Below are 5,803 nucleotides of genomic sequence, written 5' to 3'. Positions count from 1 at the left end.
CTTTAGTTGATTAAGCTACATGAACATATATTATGTTGTCGTAACACTTGTTAAATTAGGCTTGAATAGGTGGTTTGAAATCGCGGGCCCTGTTTTTTGAAAATTTTACAGATACTGAAATTTGAGTTATATTTGGAGAATTACTAGAATGTGGGATAAAATTGCATTGGAATCTCTGTTTTTGGGGTTTGGCAGAGTGGAAGGTGTTAATTGGGGGGAAGGGGGGGTTTGGAGAATAAATCAAATATGATTCTTAAGTTATATGTCCAAGAAAACATTAATAATTATGTCTTTATATACTGTCTATGAGGATAAATGACACTTGAATAATAAGTCCAGCTACACGAATAAGGTGAACTTCATGCCTTGACGGCTATGGTGAGTCACAGCATACCGAAAAATAAAAAATACCAAAGGCACGAGACCACAGTTATGTTGGGCATGGGCTGATTAGACCCGTACCATCGAGATGTCTTATTTAAGGGGAACGTATGGACGATAAAACATTCAATGGCCCTGAAGTAAGAACCAGATGCCTGGTAAAGTTTCACATTAGTCACCCCCAAGTTAAAATGGGCCCGGAGCGAGAAGAGGGGCAGAGGTGGGCGGGTTGCTGGTTTCTCGGAGGATGGTAGAACTAGAGATTGGGGGGGACGGGGATAGTCATATGGAAAAGCAGGGTTATGACTAAAATGGGGTATGTAAGATAACGCAGGTATGTCCTAAGACATTGAGTTAATGTATTAAAGAATATTCATGTTGTAGTACATGGTATGTTGATAAAACATTGTATGTCAATAGTTCATTAATTAAGTAATACATGCTTATATGCTAGAGGAATATAATTTAATGTACGATATACATAAATGTATTATGGACTATATAATTTTATGTACAAGAAGTAGTTTAATTAGAATTTCAGCTTTGGGTGCTGATGGTGGGGGAATGTCCTTCCTTCTTGATGTCCTGAGAAGAGTGTTTCTTCATTTTTGGCTTACAAAACCAGAGTAATTTTTTATACTATCAGGACTGTTAGGCGAATTTTAGCATGCTGTCTTCGATTATGCTTGCAATAGGTATGAAGATGACAATGGTGGCAAAGTAAGTGATTGAGGCTAATTGGCCGATGATGATGAATGGGTATTCTACTGGTTGCCCTCCAATTCAGGTTAGGATTAGTAGGTCGGCTACTAGTAGTCAGTATATAAATTGTGTCAGTGGTCGGAATGTCATTGCTCGGTGTTTGGATGTGTGGAGGAGTGGGAGTACTGCTAGGATTAAGATAGAGAGGATTAGGGCTAGTACACCTCCTAGTTTGTTTGGGATTGATCGGAGGATGGCATATGCAAATAAGAAATACCACTCTGGTTTGATATGTGCTGGGGTGTTTAGTGGGTTTGCGGGAGTGTAGTTGTCTGGATCTCCAAGGATGTCTGGGAAGAATAGTACTAGAATTATTAATGTAATTAATAATATAAACACTCCTAGTAGGTCTTTAATTGTGTAGTATGGGTGAAATGGGATTTTGTCTGCGTCTGAGTTTAGTCCTGTTGGGTTGTTAGATCCTGTTTCGTGTAGAAATAGTAAGTGTACTAGGACTAGTGCTGTGATAATGAATGGGAGAATAAAGTGAAATGCGAAGAAGCGTGTAAGTGTGGCTTTATCTACTGAGAAGCCTCCTCAGATCCATTCAACTAGTGTTGTACCAATGTATGGGATAGCTGAAAGTAAGTTTGTAATTACTGTTGCACCTCAGAAGGATATTTGTCCCCATGGTAGGACATACCCTATAAATGCTGTAGCTATGACTATAAATAGGAGGATAATACCGATGTTTCAGGTTTCTACCATGGTATATGACCCGTAGTAAATACCTCGTCCAACGTGGAGGAATAAGCAGATAAAGAATATTGAGGCTCCGTTTGCATGTAGGTAGCGAATGAGTCAGCCATAGTTAACATCTCGGCAGATGTGTGTCACTGATGAGAATGCTGTGGTTGTATCTGATGTGTAATGTATAGCTAGGAATAGTCCAGTTAGGATTTGTATGAGTAGACATAGTCCAATTAGGGATCCAAAGTTTCATCATGATGAGATGTTTGATGGGGCAGGAAGGTCAATAAATGAGTGGTTAATAATTTTTATTAATGGGTGATTTTTTCGTACGTTTGTCATTAGCGTTTCTATAGTTGAATTACAACGATGATTTTTCATGTCATTAGTCATAGTTAGAGTCTATGTAGAAATTATGACAGAATACATTTTCATTTTAAGTTCATTAATTGCTGTGGGTTGTTTAGGGGCATCATTAAAGCCATCTCCTATTTATGGTGGTTTGTGCTTAATTGTTAGTGGGTGTGCTGGTTGTTTGGCAGTGTTAGGGTTTGGTGGATCTTTTTTAGGTTTAATGGTGTTTTTAATCTATTTAGGTGGGATGATGGTTGTGTTTGGTTACACAACTGCTATGTCAGCTGATGAGTATCCTGAGACTTGGGTCTCTAGTTGATTATTTTTGGGTATCTTAGTTATAAGCATGTTTATAGAGCTGGGTATAAGTGTGGTTAATAAATATTATGAGGGTGTTGATTTGATCTTAGAATTAAATAGTATAGGGGGTTGAGTTGTTTATGATGGTGATGAGTTAGGTCTGATGGGGGAGGGTGGAGCTGGGGTGGCGGCTTTGTATAGTTGCTCAGCTTGGTTGATGGTAGTTTCTGGTTGGACTTTGTTTATGGGTATTTTTATTATTATTGAAATTACACGAGGTAATTAGTTAATAAAATGGGAATAGATAGTAGTGATACGATGAATGAGAGGAAGTAGAGTTTGATTAGACCTTTTTGGTTTGTTAGTATTTGGGAGGCTAGTAGGTTGGAAGTAGATACTGTTTTTGGTATTGACTTTTCTATTAGTGTAAGGTCTATTAGGTAGAGGGCTTTGTTTAAGCTTTCAGTTAGTAGTTTTATCGAGGCAATTCGGTGAATTACTGTGGTAAAATACCCTAGTATGGTGGAAAAGGTGTTGGTTGGCAGCGGTTTGTTTATTTTTAGGTTGTACGTTAAATTGCTAAGTTCTAGGGAGATTATTAGTCCTGTAATTGTGACCAGGATAGCTGAGGTTTTTAGGTATCAGGGTATGGTTATTGGTGGGGTGAAGGTGATGGGTATGTTGTATGAAATAATAAATCCAGCAAAAATACTTCCTAGGGCTAGTCGTTTGATGGGGTTAGTTAGCTTTGAATTATTTTCGTTTAATGTAATCAGTGGTTGAAATCGGGGTTTATTTATTAGGGCGAAGAAAATGATTCGTAGGCTGTAGGCTGCTGTCATAGAGGTGGCTACGAGTGTGATTAGTAGGGCTCAGGCGTTGGTGTGGCACGTGTTTATTGTCTCGATGATTAAATCTTTGGAATAAAATCCTGTGAGGAATGGTATGCCCGTTAAGGCAAGGCTGCCAATAGTTAGGCATGAGGAGGTGAATGGTAGGGGGGTAAATAGTCCTCCTATTTTTCGGATATCTTGCTCATCTCCCAGACTGTGAATAATGGAGCCTGAGCATATAAATAGTATGGCTTTGAAGAAGGCATGCGTGCAGATATGTAGGAAAGCAAGGTGAGGTTGATTTAGTCCTAGCGTGACTATTATAAGTCCTAGTTGACTTGATGTGGAAAAAGCTACAATTTTTTTGATATCATTTTGGGTGAGGGCGCAGATGGCTGTAAATAGTGTGGTTATTGATCCTAGGCATAGTATAGCTGTTAGTATTACATTATTGTTGGAGGTTATTGGATGAAATCGGATTAATAGAAAGATACCTGCTACTACCATGGTGCTGGAGTGCAGTAATGCTGAGACTGGGGTTGGGCCTTCTATGGCTGACGGGAGTCATGGGTGAAGTCCAAATTGTGCTGATTTGCCTGTGGCTGCTAGTAGAAGTCCTATTAGGGGGATAATATTTTGCTTGTCAGTGGTAAAAATCTGTTGAAGTTCCCATGAGTTACAATTTAGGCATAGTCAAGCTATAGCTAGAATAAAGCCAATATCTCCAATTCGGTTATATAGGATTGCTTGTAGGGCTGCTGTGTTGGCGTCTGATCGTCCGTACCATCAGCCGATTAGTAAGAATGATATAATTCCTACACCCTCCCATCCGATGAATAGTTGGAGAAGGTTGTTAGCTGAGGTGAGAATGATTATAGTAATAAGAAATATGATGAGGTACTTTATAAATCGGTCTAGGTGTGGGTCTGAGTGTATGTATCACGATGAGAACTCTATGATAGATCATGTAACATATAGTGCTACTGGTAAAAAGATGATGCAGAAGAAATCAAATTTTAGGCTAATAGATAGCTCGATTGAGTTAATGGTGATTCAGTGTCAGCTGGTGATTAGAAGTTCTGTGTTATTATTGAATAGTACATACAGGGGAATCAAGCTTAGAAAGAATGAGTATTTAATTGATGATGTGATGTATATTGATAAGTTAGGTGGCTTGCTATTTGTTAGTGTGGCGACGACTGGGATTATAAGTAGAAATATGATTAGAATAATTGTTGATGTGATGGTATTAATTACTTTTATTTGGAGTTGCACCAAGTTTTTGGCTCCTAAGGCCAATGGATTACTTCTATCCTATAAAAGTAAGGAAGCCGTGTTTTTATACACGGGGGCATGAGTTAGCAGCTCTTGCATACTTTCTTGGTAGATAAGGGTTTTAATACCCTGTCTTCAGGTTCACGGTCTGATGTTTTTATAAACTATACCTACATAGTGTTAGACCTAAAATTAATTTAGGGTTGATTGTTAATAGGGCTAGTGGCATTAGGTGAAGTACTATTAGTGTTAGCTCTCGTGTATGTGAGGGGTATAGGTTATTTATGTGAATTAATAGCTTCCCTCGTTGAGTTATGATTACTATGTAGAGGGAATAGAGAGCTGTAATTAGAATATTAAGTCCTACGAGGATTAGGGAGGTATTTGATCATGAGAATAGGGATACTGTAATTAGGAGTTCACCTATGAGATTAATTGTTGGTGGGAGGGCTAGGTTGGTTAGGCTTGTTAGGAATCATAGCAGGGCTATGAGGGGAAAGATTGTTTGTAGTCCTCGGGCTATGATTATTGTTCGGCTGTGAATACGTTCGTAATTTGTATTAGCTAAGCAGAATATGAGGGATGATGTTAGTCCGTGTGCAATTATTAATGCTGAGGCTCCCATAAAGCTTCATGGGGTTTGGATTATAATAGCTGCAATAACTAGAGCTATGTGGCTTACTGAAGAGTATGCGATTAGTGATTTTAGATCTGTTTGTCGTAGACAGATTGAACTAGTTATAATTATTCCTCATAGGGATAGGATAATAAATGGGTAGGCTATGGTTTTTGTAAGCGGCTCTAGTACTATTGCTATTCGTATCATTCCGTATCCCCCTAGTTTTAATAGGATGGCTGCAAGGATTATTGATCCTGCAATGGGGGCTTCTACGTGGGCTTTGGGGAGTCAGAGGTGAACTCCGTATAGTGGTATTTTAATTATAAATGCTATAATGCATGCTAGTCATAAAATGTAGTTAGATCATGTTGGATTTTGTGGTGAAGTGTTAAGTGATAGTAGAGTGAAATTTAGGGACCCTAGTGTGTTTTGTATTGATAGGAGAGCAATTAATAGGGGGATTGACCCAATTAGGGTGTAAAATAGGAAGTACAGGCCTGCATTTAGTCGTTCTGTTTGATTACCCCATCGTGTAATAATAATTAGTGTGGGGATCAGGGTTGCTTCGAACAGGATATAAAATAGGATT

The sequence above is a fragment of the Phodopus roborovskii genome, unplaced genomic scaffold (genome assembly GCF_943737965.1).
Source record: "Phodopus roborovskii unplaced genomic scaffold, PHOROB, whole genome shotgun sequence".
Classification (NCBI taxonomy): Eukaryota; Metazoa; Chordata; class Mammalia; order Rodentia; family Cricetidae; genus Phodopus; species Phodopus roborovskii.
This window is presented reverse-complemented; position numbering follows the sequence as displayed.